Source organism: Anomaloglossus baeobatrachus, chromosome 4 (genome assembly GCF_048569485.1).
Source record: "Anomaloglossus baeobatrachus isolate aAnoBae1 chromosome 4, aAnoBae1.hap1, whole genome shotgun sequence".
Taxonomy (NCBI): Eukaryota; Metazoa; Chordata; class Amphibia; order Anura; family Aromobatidae; genus Anomaloglossus; species Anomaloglossus baeobatrachus.
In genome coordinates, this window is record NC_134356.1 from 575,995,711 (window position 1) to 576,012,883 (window position 17,173).

Sequence of the window (17,173 nt, forward strand, 5' to 3'; positions counted from 1 at the left end):
CTGGAGGCTGGCAGGTTTCCAAGTCCTCCACTGGCCCTTGTAGCATTTCCAGCAAATGACCTGGCTCCTAGAGGCTGCCAGGCCCACCCACTGGCCCTTGGAGGATTCCCAGTAAACGCAGTGACCCCGGGAGACTGACAGACCCAGCCACTGACCCGGGAAGCTGCCTAGATAATGCACAGGCCCCTGGAGGCAGCCAGGCCCTTCCACTGGCCAACGGAGGCAGCCAGGCCCACCCACTGGACCATTCAGGCTGCTAGGCCAACGCACGGACCCCAGGAGGCTGCCCAGCCAACCTACTGGCCCCTAGACATTGCCCAGCTATCGCACGGGTCCCTGGAGGCTTCCCAGCAAACACACTGGCCCCAGAAGGCTAACCGGCCCACACCTTGTCCCCTAGAGGCTGCCAGGCCCACACATGGATTCTTGAAGGCAGCCAGGTCCACACACTGGCTCCTGGAGGCTCCTAGGGTCACATACTGCCCCTGGAGGCTTCCAGGAGAATACAGTGGACACTGAAGGCTGCCAGGCCCACTCACTGAATCCTGAAGGCTGCCATGCCCTCACCCATGCCCCTGGAAGGTTCCAGGCCAACACCCTAGCCACTGGAGGCTATGTGGCCCATACACATGGGCCCCTGGAGGCAGACAGGAATCTCCACTTGCCCCTGGTGGATATTCGGCACACTCAAGGACCCCGGCAGGCAGTCAGGCCCACAAAAGGAGCCCCTGGAGGTTGCACAGCACACCCACTGGCCCCTGGAGGATACCAGTCCCATGCACTGGGCCCTGGAGCCTGTAAGGCCCACACACTGGCCCATGGAGGCTGCCCAGCCAATGCATTGGCCCCTGAAAGCAGACAAGCAAAATACTAGTGCCTGGAGGCAGCTCGGCCCATGCACTAGCCCCTGGTGCCTACTAGACCCTTGAACTCACCCCTCGAGGCTGTCCAGCCAATGAATTGGCCCCTGGAGAAGACAAGCAAAACACTGGCCCCTGGAGGCTTTCCGACCCACGCACTGGCCCCTGGAGGATGCAAGGCCAACAAACATGCCCTTGGAGGCTGCCAGGCCTACCCACTGGCCCCTGGAGCCTACCAGATGCATGAACTTGCCCCCAGAGGCTACCGGGCCCAAACACAGGCCTCTGGAACCTACCAGGCTGACAGACTGTTCCCTTGAGGCTGCTAGGCTCATACAATGGCTCCTGAAGGCTGCCAGGCCCACACTTAGGTTCATGGAGTCTGCCAGACCCACACCCTAGCCCCTGGAATCTGCTAGGCCCTTCCACTATAAACTGGAGGCTGCCATGCACTGGCACTTGGAGGCTACCATACCAATATACGTACATGCCCCAGGAGGCTGCTACTCACTGAACCTGGGAGACTGCTGGGCCCTCACACTGGCCCCTGGAGGTGAACATGCTCACACAATGGCCCTGGAAACTTCAAGGCCCACTCAATGAACTGTGTAAGATTCTGGGCCGTCATACTGGCCCCTGGAGGCTTCCAAACCACATAGTGACCCCTGGAGGCTGCCGGGCCCACTCACTGAACCCTGGAGACGGCCAGGCCTTCACCCATGCCCCTCAAAGGTTCCTTGCCAACACCCTGGCCCCTGGAGGCTGTGCGGCCCACACACTGGCCCCTGGAGGCTGTGAAGCCCAGGCACATGCACCTGGGGGCTGACAGGGCCACACACTGGCCATTGGAGACTGCCCGGCCCACAAACTGAATCCTGGAGGCAGCCCAGCAAATGAACTGGCCCCTGGAAGTAGGCAAGCAAATGAACTGGCCCATGGATGCTGCCAGGCCCACACTCGGGTTCCTGGAGGCTGTCAGGCCTACATCCTGGCCCCAGGAGACTGTAAGACACACACACCTGCCCCTGGAGGCTGTCAGGCACAGTCACAGTTCCAGGGAGGCAGCCAGGCCCACAGAAAAGCTCCTGGAGGCTGCCAGGCCCACACTCGGGTTCCTGAAGGCTGCCAGGCCCACCCAATGGCAACTGGAATCTGCCGGGCCCTGACTCTGGCCCCTGGAGGCTGCAAGACCAACACATGTGCCCCTGGATGCTGCCAGACACACACAGGCCCCTGGAGGCAGCCAGGCACACCCACTGGCCCATGGAGGCTGCCCAGCCAACACACAGGCCTCTGGAGGCTGCCTGGCCCACGAACTGGCTCCTGGAGGCAGCCTAGCAAATCAACTGGCCCTGGAGGCAGGCGAGCAAATGATCTGGCCCATTGATGCTGCCAGGCCCACACTCAGCTTCCTGGAGGCTGTCAGGCCCACAAACGTGCCCCTGAAGGCTGTCAGGTGCCCTCAAGGTTCCTTGGAGGCAGCCAGGCACACACAAGGGCTCCTGAAGGCTTCCAGGCCCACATTTGGGTTCATGGAGTCTGCCATCCCTCCCACTGACCCCTGTAGGCTGCCAGACCAATACATGTGCCCCTGGAGGCTGTCCGACCCATGCACTGGCCCCTGGAGGATACAAGGCAAACAAACATGCCCTTGGAGGCAGCCAGGCCCACCCACTGGCCCCTGGAACCTACCATGAAGTATGAACTCACCCCCAGAGGCTACCATGCCCACACATAGGCCTCTGGAGGCTACCAGGCCAACAGACTGTTCCCTTGAGGCTGCTAGGCTCATATAATGGCCACTGAAGGCTGCTGGGCCCGCACTCAGATTCCTGTAGTCTGCCAGACCCACAGCCTGGCCCCTGGAATCTGCTAGGCCCTCACACTATAAACTGGAGGCTGCCCACCCAACGCACTGGACCTTGGAGGCTGCCAGTCCCATGCACTGGCACTTAGAGGCTGCCAGGCCAACATACATGCCCCTGGAAACTGCTGGACACACACATTGGCCCCTGGAAGCACACAGGCACACCTCCACTTGCCCCTGGAAGTTGCCATACCCATGCACTGGGCCCTGGAGACTTTAAGGCCCACAAACTTGGCCCTGGAAGCTATCCGGTGTACTCAAGGGCCCCGGGAGGCAGCCAGGCCCACAAAAGGACCCCTGGAGGCTGCACAGCACACCCACTGGCCCCTGGAGTATGCCAGTCCCATGCACTGGGCCCTGGAGCCTGTAAGGCCCACACACTGGCCCATAGAGGCTGCCCAGCCAACGCACTGGCCCCTGGAGGCAGACAAGCAAAACACTAGCGCCTGGAGGCTGCATGGCCCATGCACTAGCACCTGGAGCCTACCAGACCCATGAACTCACCCCTGGAGGCTGTCCAGACAACGCATTGGCCCCTGGAGCAGATAAACAAAACACTGGCCCCTGGAGGCTTTTCGACCCACGCACTGGCCCCTGGAGGATACAAGGCCAACAAATATGCCCTTGGAGGCTGCTAGGCCTACCCACTGGCCCCTGGAGCCTACCAGACGCATGAACTTGCGCCCTCACCCATGCCTCTGAAAGGTTCCAGGCCAACACTCAGCTCCCTGGAGGCTGTGTGGCCCACACACTGGACCCTGGAGGCTGTCAAGCTCACGCACAGGCACCTGGAGACTGACAGGGCCACACACTGGCCACTGGAGGCAGCCCAGCAAATGAACTGGCCCCTGGAGGTAGGTGAGCAAATTAACTGGCCCATGGATGCTGCCAGGTCCACACTCGGATTCCTGGAGGCTGTCAGGCCCACACCCTGGCCCTTGGAGACTGTAAGACACACAAACATGCCCCTGGAGGCTGTCAGGCACACTCAAGGTTCCTGGGAGGCAGCCAGGCCCACACAAGGGCTCCTGGAGGCTGCCAGGTCCACACTCGGGTTCTTAAAGGCTTCCAGGCCCACCCAATGGCAACTGGAATCTGCCGGGCACTGACACTGACCCTTAGAGGCTGCAAGACCAACACATGTGCTCCTGGATGCTGCCAAACACACACAAGCCCCTGGAGGCAGCCAGGCACACCCACTGGCCCTTGGAGGCTGCCAGGCAAACACACTGGCCTCTTGAGGCTGGCAGGTACACCCAATGACCCACGGAGGCTGCCCAGCCAACACACTAGCCCTTGAAGCCTGCTCAGCCAATGCACTGGCCTCTGGAAGCTGCCAGGCCCACCCACTAACCCGGGGAGGCTTTGCAGCTATCGCACAGACCCCTGGAGGCTTCCTAGCAAACACACTGGGCCTGGGAGGCTGTCAGGCCCACACCTTGGCCCCTGGTGGCTGTCAGGGCCACACACAGGCCCTTGGAGCCTGCTCAGCCAATGCACTGGCCTCTGGAAGCTGCCAGGCCCACCCACTGACCTGGGGAGGCTTCCCAGGTATCGCACAGAGCCCTGGAGGCTTCCTAGCAAACACACTGGGCCTGGGAGGCTGCCAGGCCCACACCATGTCCCCTGGAGGCTGCCAGACCCACACCCTGCCCCTGGAATTTGCCAGGCTTTCCCACTGGCCCCTGGAGGCTGCCCAGCTAATGCACTGGCACTTGGAGGCTGCCAGACCAACACACGTGCCCCTGGAGCCTGCCAGACACACACACGGGACCTTGGAGGTAGCCCTGGAGGCTGTTCAGCCAATGCACTGGCTCTTAGAGGCAGACAAGCAAAACACTGGCCCCTGGAGGCTGTCCAACCCATGCACTGTCCCCTGGTAGGGACACAAGGCCATTAAACATGCCCTTGGAGGCTGACAGGTCCACCCACAGGCCTCTGGAGCCTTCCAGACTTATGAACTCTGCCCCAGAGGCTACTTTGCCAACACACAGGCCTGTGGAGGCTGCCAGGCCAACAGGCTGTTCCCTTGAGGCTGCTTGGCTCAAACAATGGCCCCTGAAGGCTGCCAGGCCCACACTCAAGCTCCTGGAGTCTACCAGACCCACACCCTGGCCCCTGGAATCTTCTAGGCCCTTCCACTATAAACTGAAAGCTGCTCACCCAATGCACTGGACCTTAAAGGCTGCCAGTTCCAAGTACTGGCACTTGGTGGCGGCCATACCAACATACATGCACCTTGAAGATGCCAGACCCACTCAATGGACCTTGGAGGCTGTCAGGCCCACAACCTGGCCCCTGCAATCTGCCAGGCCCTCCCACTGACCCCCGGAGGTTGCTCACCTAACGCACTGGACCTTGGAGGCTGCCAGTCCCATGTACTGGCACTTGGAGGCTGCCATACCAACATACATGCCCCTGGAGGCTGCCAGACACACACACACGGGCTGCTGGAGGCAGACAGGCATCTCCACTTGCCCCTGGAGGCTGCCAGGCAACACACTGGGCCCTGGAGACTGTAATGCCCACAAACTTGCCCCTTCAGGCTATCTGGCACACTCAAGGGCCTCGGGAGGCAACCAGGCCCACACAAGGGCCCCTGGAGGCTGCATAGCACACCCACAGGTTCCTGGAGGCTTCCAAGCCCATGCACTGGGCCATGGTGGCTGTAAAGCCAACAAACTTGCCCCTGGAAGCCATCAGGCCAACTCACTGGCCCCTGGAGGCTGCCCAGCCAACGCACTGGCCTCGGGATGCTGCCAAGCCTACCCACTGGCCCCTGGAAACTTTCAGACCCATGAACTGGCCACTGGAGGCTGGCAGGTTTCCAAGTCCTCCACTGGCCCTTGGAGCATTTCCAGCAAATGACCTGGCTCCTAGAGGCTGCCAGGCCCACCCACTGGCCCTTGGAGGATTCCCAGTAAACGCAGTGACCCCGGGAGACTGAAAGACCCAGCCACTTACCCGGGAAGCTGCCTAGATAATGCACAGGCCCCTGGAGGCAGCCAGGCCAGTCCACTGGCAAATGGAGGCAGCCAGGCCCACCCACTGGACCATTGAGGCTACTAGGCCAACGCACTGACCCCAGGAGGCTGCCCAGCCAACCTACTGGCCCCTAGACATTACCCAGCTATGACAGGGGTCCATGGAGGCTTCCCAGCAAACACTGGCCCCAGGAGGCTAACAGGCCCACACCATGGCCTCTAGAGCCTGCCAGGCTCCTACATGGATCCTTGAATTCAGCCAAGTCCACACACTGGTTCCTGGAGGCTTTTAGGGCCACACACTGGCCCCTGGAGACTTCCAAGAGCATACAGTGGACCCTGAAGGCTGCCAGGCCCAGTCACTGGATCCTGGAGGCTGCCATGCCCTCACTCATGCCCCTGGAAGGTTCCAGGCCCCTGGAGGATATCCGGCACACTCTAGGGCCCTGGCAGGCAGCCAGCCCCACAAAAGGACCCCTGGAGGTTGCACAGCAAACCTACTGGCCCCTGGAGGATGCCAGTCCCATGCACTGGGCCCTGGAGCCTGTAAGGCCCACACACTGGCCCATGGAGGCAGTCAAGACAATGCATTGGCCCCTGGAGAAAACAAGCAAAACACTGGCCCCTGGAAGCTTCCCGACCCACGCACTGGCCCCTGGAGGATACAAGGTCAACAAACATGCCCTTGGAGGCTGCCAGGCCTACCCACTGGTCCCTGGAGCCTACAAGACGCATGAACTTGCCCCCAGAGGGTACCGGGCCAAAACACAGGCCTTTGGAACCTATCAGGCCGACAGACTGTTCCCTTGAGGCTGCTAGGCTCATACAATGGCCCCTGAAGTCTGCCAGGCCCACACTCAGGTTCATGTAGTCTGCCAGACCCACACCCTGGCACTTGGAATCTGCTAGGCCCTTCCACTATAAACTGGAGGCTGGCATGCACTGGCACTTGGAGGCTGCCATACCAACATAGATACATGCCCCAGGAGGCTGCTAGGCCCACTCACTTAAACTGGGAGGCTGCTGGGCCCTCATACTGGCCCTTGGAGGTTCCCAGACCCACTCAATGGACCTTGGAGGCTGTCAGGCCCTCACACTGGCCCCTGTAGGTTAACAGGCTCACACAATTTCCCTGGAGGCTTCCAGGCCCACTCAATGGACTGTGTAAGATTCTGGTCCCTCATACTGGCCCATGGAGGCTTCCAAGCCACACAGTGGTCCCTGGAGGCTGCTGGGCCCACTCGCTGGACCATGGAGGCTGCCAGGCCCTCACCCATGCCCCTGAAAGGTTCCAGGCAAACACCCTGGCCCCTGGAAGCTGTGTGGTCTACACACTGGTTCCTAGAGACTGTCAAGCACACGCACAGGTACCTGGAGGCTGAGAGGGCCACATGCTGGCCACTGGAGGCTGCTAGGCCCACAAACTGGCTCCTGGAGGCAACTCAGCAAATGAACTGGCCCCTGGGGGTAAGCGAGCAAATGAACTGGCCCATGGATGCTGCTAGACCCACACTCAGATTCCTGTAGGCTGTGAGGCCCACACTCTGGCCCCTGGAGACTGTAAGACACAAAAACGTGACCCTGGATGCTGTCAGGCACACTCAAGGTTCCTGGGAGGCAGCCATTCCAACACATGTGCCCCTGGATGCTGCCAGACACGCATAGTCCCCTGGAGGTAGCCAGGCACACCCACTGACCCATGGAGGTTGCCAGGCAAACACTCTGGCCCCTTGAACTTGGCAGGCACACCCAATGAGCCAGGAAGGTTGCCCAGCCAAGGCACTGGCCTCTGAAGACTGCCCGGCCCACGAACTGGCTCTTGGAGGCAGCCTAGGAAATCAACTGGCCCCTGGAGGCAGGCAAGCAAATGATCTGGCCCATGGATGCTGCCAGGCCCACACTTGGGTTCCTGGAGGCTGTCAGGCCCACATCCTGGCCCCAGGAGACTGTAAGACACACAAACCCCTGGAGGCAGCCAGGCCCACACAATGGCTCCTGGAGGCTGCCAGGCCCACACTCAGGTTCCTGAAGGCTGCCAGGCCCACCCAATGGCAACTGGAATCTGCCGGGCCCTGACTCTGGCCCCTGGAGGCTGCAAGTCCAACACATGTGCCCCTGGATGCTGTCAGACACACACAGGCCCCTGGATACTGCCAGACACACACAGGTCCCTGGAGGCAGCCAGGCACACCCACTGGCCCATGAAGGCTGCCCAGCCAACACACAGGCCTCTGGAGGCTGCCAGGCCCAAGAACTGGCTCCTGGAGGCAGCCTATCAAATCAACTGGCCCCTGGAGGCAGGTGAGCAAATGATATGGCCCATAGATGCTGCCAGGCCCACACTCAGCTTTCTGGAGGCTGTCAGGCCCATACTCTGGCCCCTGGAAACTGTAAGGCTCACGAACATGCCCCTGAAGGCTGTCAGGCACACTCAAGGTTCCTGGGAGGCAGCCAGGCCCACACAAGGGCTCCTGGAGGCTACCAGGCCCACATTTGGGTTCATGGAGGCTGCCAGGCCCACCCACTGGCCTCTGGAATCTGTCAGGCCCTCCCACTGATCCCTGGAGGCTGCCAGACCAACACATGTGCCCCTGGAGGCTGCACAGCCAATTCACTGGCTCCTGGAGGCAGTCAAGAAAAACACTAGCGGCTGGAGGCTGCCTGGCTCATGCACTAGCCCCTGGAGCCTACCAGACACATGAACTCACATGAACTCACCCCTGGAGGCGGTCCAGCCAATGCACTGGCCCCTGGAGGCAGACATGCTAAACACATGAACTCACCCCCAGAGGCTACCTTGCCCATACACCGGCCTCTGGAGGCTACCAGGCCGACAGACTGTTCCCTTGAGGCTGCCACGCTCATACAGTGGCCCCTGGATTCTGCTAGGCCCTCACACTATAAACTGGAGGCTGCCCACCCAACGCACTGGACCTTGGAGGCTTTTAGTCACATGCAGTGGCCCTTGGATGCTGCCAGTCCCATGCACTGGCCCTTAGAGGCTGACAGGCCAACATGCGTGCCCCTGGAGACTGCTGGACACACACATGGGCCCCTGAAAGCACACAGGCACCTCAACTTGCCTCTGGAGGCTGCCAGACCCACGCACTGGCCCCTGGAGGCAGACAAGCAAAACACTAGCGGCTGGAGGCTGCCTGGCCCATGCACTAGCCCCTGGAGCCTACTAGACCCATTATCTCACACCTAGAGGCTGTTCAGCCAATGCACTGGCCCCTAGAGGCAGACAAACAAAACCCTGGCCCCTGGAGGATTTCCGACCCATGCACTGGCCCCTGGAGGATACAAGGCCAACAAATATGCCCTTTGAGGCTGCCAGACCCATCCACTGGCCCCTGGAGCCTACCAGACGCATGAACTTGCCCCCAGAGGCTACCGCGCCCACACTCAGGCCTCTGGAGCCTACTAGGCCAACAGACTGTTCCCTTCAGGCTGCCAGGCTCATACAATGGCCCTTGAAGGCTGCCAGGCACACACTCAGGTTCCTGGAGTCTTCCAGACCCACAGCCTAGCCCCTGGAATCTGCTAGGCACTACCACTATAAACTGGAGGCTGCCCACCCAACGCACTGGACCTTGGAGGCTGCCAGTCCCATGCACTTGCACTTGGAGGCTGCCATACCAACATATATGCCCCTGAAGGCTGTCAGACACACACATGGGCCCCTGGAGGCTTACAGGCCCACTCAATGGACTGTGTAAGATTCTGGTCCCTCATACTGGCCCATGGAGGCTTCCAAGCCACACAGTGGTCCCTGGAGGCTGCTGGGCCCACTCGCTGGACCATGGAGGCTGCCAGGCCCTCACCCATGCCCCTGAAAGGTTCCAGGCAAACACCCTGGCCCCTGGAAGCTGTGTGGTCCCCACACTGGTTCCTAGAGACTGTGAAGCACACGCACAGGTACCTGGAGGCTGAGAGGGCCACATGCTGGCCACTGGAGGCTGCTAGGCCCACAAACTGGCTCCTGGAGGCAACTCAGCAAATGAACTGGCCCCTGGGGGTAGGCGAGCAAATGCTGCTAGACCCACACTCAGATTCCTGTAGGCTGTGAGGCCCACACTCTGGCCCCTGGAGACTGTAAGACACAAAAACTTGACCCTGGATGCTGTCAGGCACACTCAAGGTTCCTGGGAGGCAGCCATTCCAACACATGTGCCCCTGGATGCTGCCAGACACGCATAGTCACCTGGAGGTAGCCAGGCACACCCACTGACCCATGGAGGCTGCCAGGCAAACACTCTGGCCCCTTGAACTTGGCAGGCACACCCAATGAGCCAGGAAGGTTGCCCAGCCAAGGCACTGGCCTCTGGAGACTGCCCGGCCCACGAACTGGCTCTTGGAGGCAGCCTAGGAAATCAACTGTCCCCTGGAGGCAGGCAAGCAAATGATCTGGCCCATGGATGCTGCCAGGCCCACACTTGGGTTCCTGGAGGCTGTCAGGCCCACATCCTGGTCCCAGGAGACTGTAAGACACAAAACCCCCGGAGGCTGTCAGGCATACTCAAGATTCCTGGGAGGCAGCCAGGCCCACACAATGGCTCCTGGAGGCTGCCAGGCCCACACTCAGGTTCCTGAAGGCTGCCAGGCCCACCCAATGGCAACTGGAATCTGCCGGGCCCTGACTCTGGCCCCTGGAGGCTGCAAGTCCAACACATGTGCCCCTGGATGCTGTCAGACACACACAGGCCCCTGGATACTGCCAGACACACACAGGTCCCTGGAGGCAGCCAGGCACACCCACTGGCCCATGAAGGCTGCCCAGCCAACACACAGGCCTCTGGAGGCTGCCAGGTCCAAGAACTGGCTCCTGGAGGCAGCCTATCAAATCAACTGGCCCCTGGAGGCAGGTGAACAAATGATCTGGCCCATAGATGCTGCCAGGCCCACACTCAGCTTTCTGGAGGCTGTCAGGCCCATACTCTGGCCCCTGGAAACTGTAAGGCCCACGAACATGCCCCTGAAGGCTGTCAGGCGCACTCAAGGTTCCTGGGAGGCAGCCAGGCCCACACAAGGGCTCCTGGAGGCTACCAGGCCCACATTTGGGTTCATGGAGGCTGCCAGGCCCACCCACTGGCCTCTGGAATCTGTCAGGCCCTCCCACTGATCCCTGGAGGCTGCCAGACCAACACACGTGCCCCTGGAGGCTGCACAGCCAATTCACTGGCTCCTGGAGGCAGTCAAGAAAAACACTAGCGGCTGGAGGCTGCCTGGCTCATGCACTAGCTCCTGGAGCCTACTAGACACATGAACTCACATGAACTCACCCCTGGAGGCGGTCCAGCCAATGCACTGGCCCCTGGAGGCAGACATGCTAAACACTGGCCCCTGGAGGCTGTCCAACCATGCACTGGCCCCTTGATTATACAAGGCCAACAAACATGCCCTTGGAGGCAGCCAGGCCCACCCACTGATCCCTGGAGGCTGCCAGACCAACACATGTGCCCCTGGAGGCTGCACAGCCAATTCACTGGCTCCTGGAGGCAGTCAAGCAAATCACTAGTGGCTGGAGGCTGCCTGGCTCATGCACTAGCCCCTGGAGCCTACCAGACACATGAACTCACCCCTGGAGGCGGTCCATGCTAAACACTGGCCCCTGGAGGCTGTCCAACCATGCACTGGCCCCTTGATTATACAAGGCCAACAAACATGCCCTTGAAGGCAGCCAGGCCCACCCACAGGCCCCTGGAGCCTACCAGATGCATGAACTCACCCCCAGAGGCTACCTTGCCCATACACAGGCCTCTGGAGGCTACCAGGCCGACAGACTGCTCCCTTGAGGCTGCCACGCTCATACAGTGGCCCCTGGATTCTGCTAGGCCCTTACACTATAAACTGGAGGCTGCCCACCCAACGCACTGGACCTTGGAGGCTTTTAGTCACATGCAGTGGCCCTTGGATGCTGCCAGTCCCATGCACTGGCCCTTAGAGGCTGACAGGCCAACATACGTCCCCCTGGAGACTGCTGGACACACACATGGGCCCCTGAAAGCACACAGGCACCTCAACTTGCCTCTGGAGGCTGCCAGACCCACGCACTGGCCCCTGGAGGCAGACAAGCAAAACACTAGCGGCTGGAGGCTGCCTGGCCCATGCACTAGCCCCTGGAGCCTACTAGACTCATTATTTCACACCTGGAGGCTGTTCAGCCAATGCACTGGCCCCTAGAGGCAGACAAACAAAACCCTGGCCCCTGGAAGATTTCCGACCCATGCACTGGCCCCTGGAGGATACATGGCCAACAAATATGCCCTTTGAGGCTGCCAGGCCCATCCACTGGCCCCTGGAGCCTACCAGACGTATGAACTTGCCCCCAGAGGCTACCGCGCTCACACTCAGGCCTCTGGAGCCTACTAGGCCAACAGACTGTTCCCTTCAGGCTGCCAGGCTCATACAATGGCCCCTGAAGGCTGCCAGGCACACACTCAGGTTCCTGGAGTCTTCCAGACCCACAGCCTAGCCCCTGGAATCTGCTAGGCACTACCACTATAAACTGGAGGCTGCCCACCCAACGCACTGGACCTTGGAGGCTGCCAGTCCCATGCACTTGCACTTGGAGGCTGCCATACCAACATATATGCCCCTGAAGGCTGTCAGACACACACATGGGCCCCTGGAGGCAGCCAGGCTCACCCACTTGCCCTTGGAGGCTGCCAGGCCCATGCACTGGCCCTGGAGGTTGTAAAGGCTACAAACCTGCCCCTAGAGGTTTGTCAGGAGCACTCAAGGGCCCCTGTAGGTTGCCAGGGCCACACAAGGGACCCTGAAGGCTGAAAGCACACCCACTGGTTACTGGAGGCTGCCAGGCCCATACACTGGTCCCCCAAAAGCTATAAAGCCCACAAACTTGCCTCTGGAAGACGTCAGGCCCACCCACTGGCCCCTGGAGGCTGGCCAGCCAACGAACTGGCCTCAGGAGGCTGGCCCCTGGAAGCTTTCAGGCCCATGAACTCACCACTGGAGGATGGCAGGTCCACAAACTGGTCTGTTGATGTTCCCAAGTCCACCCACTTGCCCTTGGAGCATTCCCAGCAAATGACTTAACCCCTGGAGGCTAACAGGCCCACCCACTAGCCCTTGGAGGATTTCCAGAAAATGCAGTGGCCCCGACAAAATGACAGCTCTAGCCACTGACCCGGGAGGCTGTCCACCCAACGCACTGGACCCTGTAGGCTGTTCACCTAATGTAGGGGCCTCAGGAGGCTTCCCATCAAGCACACTGGCCACTGGATGCAGCTAGGCCCACCCACTGGTCCATGGAGGCTGCCAGACAAACGCACTGGCCCCTGGAGGCTGACGGGCCCACCCATTGACCCCGAGAGGATGCCCAGCCAACACACTGGCCTCTGGAGGCTGCCAAGTCCACATACTGGCCCTTGGAGGCTTCCAGACCCACACCCTAGCCCTTGGATCCTTTCAGGGCCACACAGTTGCCTCTGAAGACTGCAAGGGCCACACACTGGCCCTTGGAGGCTACTAGGCCCACACACAGGCCTCTGGACACTGCCGGCTCGACATACTGTTCCCTTGAGGCTGCCAGGCTTAATGGCCCCTGGAGGCTTCTGGGCCCACTCACTGAACCTTGGAGGCTGCTGGGCCCTTACACTGGCCCTTAAAGGCTGCCGGACCCACGTATTGTGCCTTGGAGGCTGTCGGGCCCTCACACTGGCCCCTGGAGGTTGACAGGCTCACATAATGGCCCTGGAGGCTTCCAGGCCCAAACAGTGACCCCTGGAGGCTGCCGGGCCCACTCACTGAACCCTGGAGACTGCCAGGCCTTCACCCATGCCCCTCAAAAGTTCCTGGCCAACACCCTTGCCCCTGGAGGCTGTGCAGCCCACACACTGGCCCCTGGAGGCTGTCAAGCCCACACACAGGCACCTGGAGGCTGAGAGGGCCACATTCTGGCCCCTGGAGGCTGCCCGGCCCACGAACTGGCTCCTGGAGGAAGCCCAGCAAATGAACTGGCCCCTGGAGGAAGGCGAGCAAATGAACTGGCCCATGGATGCTGCCAAGCCCATACTCGGGTTCCTGGAGGCTGTCAGGCGCACTCAAGGTTCCAGGGAGGCAGTAAGGCCCACACAAGAGGTCCTAGAGGTTGCTAGGCCTACACTCAGTTCCTGTAGGCTGCCAACCCCACTCTCTAGCCCCTGGATCCTGCCAGACCCTCCCACTTGCCCCTGGAGGGAGGCTACCATACCAACACATGTGCCCGTGATGCTGCCAGACACACACTCAGGCCCCTGTAGGAAGCCAGGCACACCCAATGACCCTGGGAGGCTGCCCAGCAAACACATTGGCCCCTGGAAGCTGCCAGGCCCAATCACTGACCCTCGGGAGGCTGCCCAGCTATTACACAGGCTTCTTAGCAAACACACTGACCCCGGAAGGCTTCCAGGCCCTCACCTTGGCCCCTAGAGGCCGCCAGATACACACACGGGCCCCTAAAGGCTGCCAGGGCCACACACTGGCCCCTGGAGGCTACCAGGGCCACATACTGGCCCTCGGAGGCTACCAGGCCTACAAAGAAGCCCGTAGAGGCTGCCGGGCCAACACACTGTTCCCTTGAGGCTGCCAGGCTCACACAATGGCCCCTGGAGGCTTCTGGACCCACTCACTGAATATTGGAGGCTGCTGGGCCCTCACACTTGCCCTTGGAGGCTGTTGGGCCCTCACACTGGCACCTGGAGGTTACCAGGCTCACACAATGGTCCTGGAGGCTTCCAGGCCCACTCAATGGACTGTGTAAGATTCTGGACCCTCACACTGGCACCTGGAGCCTTCCAGGGTCACCCCGTGGCCCCTGGAGGCTACCGGGCCCACTCCCTGGACCCTGGAGGCTGAGAGGCCCTCACCCATGCCCCTAAAAGGTTCCATAGCAAATTAGGCAAGTCAGGCTCTACCACTCAGTGGGTAGGTGCTATTGAGGTAAACATATATACTACAATAATAACATCTTTGTACCATGTTAGCAAGTAGAGATAAAATAATTTGTTTAAAAGAACCGAAGTCCTCAGTGGTTGATACCTTTTAATGGCTAACTGAAAAGATGGTAATAATAGCAAGCTTTCGAGACTACTCAGGTCTCTTCTTCAGGCTCAATATAACACAAAATCTGAAGAAACAGATACAGATACAAAACAAGTTGAGAACAAAGCCAAAACTTGACACAAAAATTACAACAATACTACTACAGACTACGAACCCTTCTGATCCACAACAAGGAAAAGAAACTACATATACTGCGCCTCAATTCAGGACTTAATACAAACAGGTCGAAAACAATGCCAAAACCTGACATACTGCCCCATTCTATGTCCTGTTGTGTATAAATATGTGACTCTTCAGATTTTGTGTTATATTGAGCCTGAAGAAGAGACCTGAGTAGTCTCGAAAGCTGCTATTATTACCATATTTTCAGTTAGCCATTAAAAGGTATCAACCACTGAGGACTTCAGTTCTTTTAAACAAAATTTTTAATAATAACATCAGCACTCATATATGGACAAGAGAAAATTTTGAACATTTCAAAAATCTTTATTTTATTTTTGATAAACTGCAAAAAGGTAGAGCAAACCCGACGTTTCTGCTATGTAAGTCTCTCTCGAGGTTTTGCGTGGAGAGGAAGAACAATAGATACAAGTCCCAGGCGAACCACCAAGCAAAGAAATTTCAGAATTTAATTTAATTTCAATAATTTGCAGAACAAAAAGATCAACCAGGGATCATGGGCGTGTAGAGCACTATGTGGGGCGTACACATCGCTATGTGTGGGTGAAGAGCGCTATGTGGGGGTATAGAGCGCTATGTGTGGGGTGCAGAGCATTATTTGCGGATGCAGAGCGTTATGTGGGGCTGGAGAGCACTATCTGGGGGTTGCAGAGCGCTAAGTGAGAGGTGCAGACAGCTATTTGTCGGAGCAGAGCACTATGTGGAAGTGTAGAGTGCTATATGTTTGACCAGAGCGCTATGTGGGGGTGCAGAGCGCTATGTGGGGGATGTATAGTGCTATGTGTAGCGTGCAAAGTGTAAATGTTGCGTGCAGACCATGACATATTTTCCAAAATGAATGTTTTTTTTGGGTGCAGACCCCTAATTGCTAAATACTACCTCCACAGCTCTGAGATTAATGATTCCTGTTTTTATGTCCCCCAAGTGATATTTTCTTGGCTAGAAACACATACTTTATGATTTTAATAAATGAGCCTTTTGTATGGCCTATTTGTACCATATGTGGTAGAAAAGGCTATTTGGCAGCAGTTGGACCATTAGGCATCCATTTCATCAGTGTCTTCTTAGTCTGAAAGACCATAAGCCCAAGTACAAAAATTGCCTGAAGTAGGGTCTGGTAACCTGGAAGTGACCCCATAAACCAGAATGCAGAATTTTTTCTAAGTCTCAAAAAACTGTTTCTCGGTTCCCATTGCCGAGTCCGGTCAAGAATGAACTGTTTCTTGGGTCACATTGAGTTCATCCCAAAAATGGTTAGCGGCAGCAATAACCGATTAAGTTTGGTAATACGGGGCGTGTAGAGCACTATGTGGAAAGTTCAGAGTGCTATGTGTAGATGTAGAGTGCTATGTGGGGGGTGAAGAGCGCTATGTGGGGGTGCAGAGCGCTATGTGTGGGGTGCAGAGCATTATCTGCCTATGCAGAGCACTATTTAGGGTTGGAGAGCGCTATATGGGGGGTGCAGAGCGCTATGTATAAGGTGCCGAGAGCTATTTGTCGGAGCAGAGCTCTATGTGGGGGGGCAGAGCGCTATATGGGGGATGTATAGCGCTATGTGTGGTGAGCAGAGTGCAAATGTTGGGTGCAGAGCATGACATATCTTCCAAAGTGAATGGGATTTTCGGGGGCAGCCCCCTAATTGCTAAATACTGCCTCCACAGCTCTGAGATTAATGATTCCTGTTTTTATGTCCACCAAGTGATATTTTCTTGGCTAGAAACACATACTTTATGATTTTAATGAATCAGCCTTTTGTATGGCCTTTTTGTACCATATGTGGTAGAAAAGGCTATTTGGCAGCAGTTGGTCCATTAGGCATCCATTTCATCAGTGTCTTCTTAGTCTGAAAGACCATAAGCTGAGGTACAAGAATTACCTTAAGTGTTCTCAGAAAAATGAGGGGGTGTCAGGCAGGAAGTGGTAGCTTGACAAGAATTGCCTGAGGTGGGGTCCGGAAAAATGGAAGTGACCCCATAAACCAGAGTGCAAGAATTGCACCAGAGACAGCAAGATGACAGAGACAGCAAGATGAAAGACAGGTGTAGGGCTGGTGCTCCCAGACCCCTGGCGCTACAGGCCTTGCCCTCCACCCCCATATAATCATTTTTGCTCCCTCTTCCTGTGCCGCCCCCACAGTCAACCGACTTAGACACCGTAATTACTAGTGCAAGAATAGATCCATTGGAGGTCTGAGAAATATGTGGGGATGTCAGGCA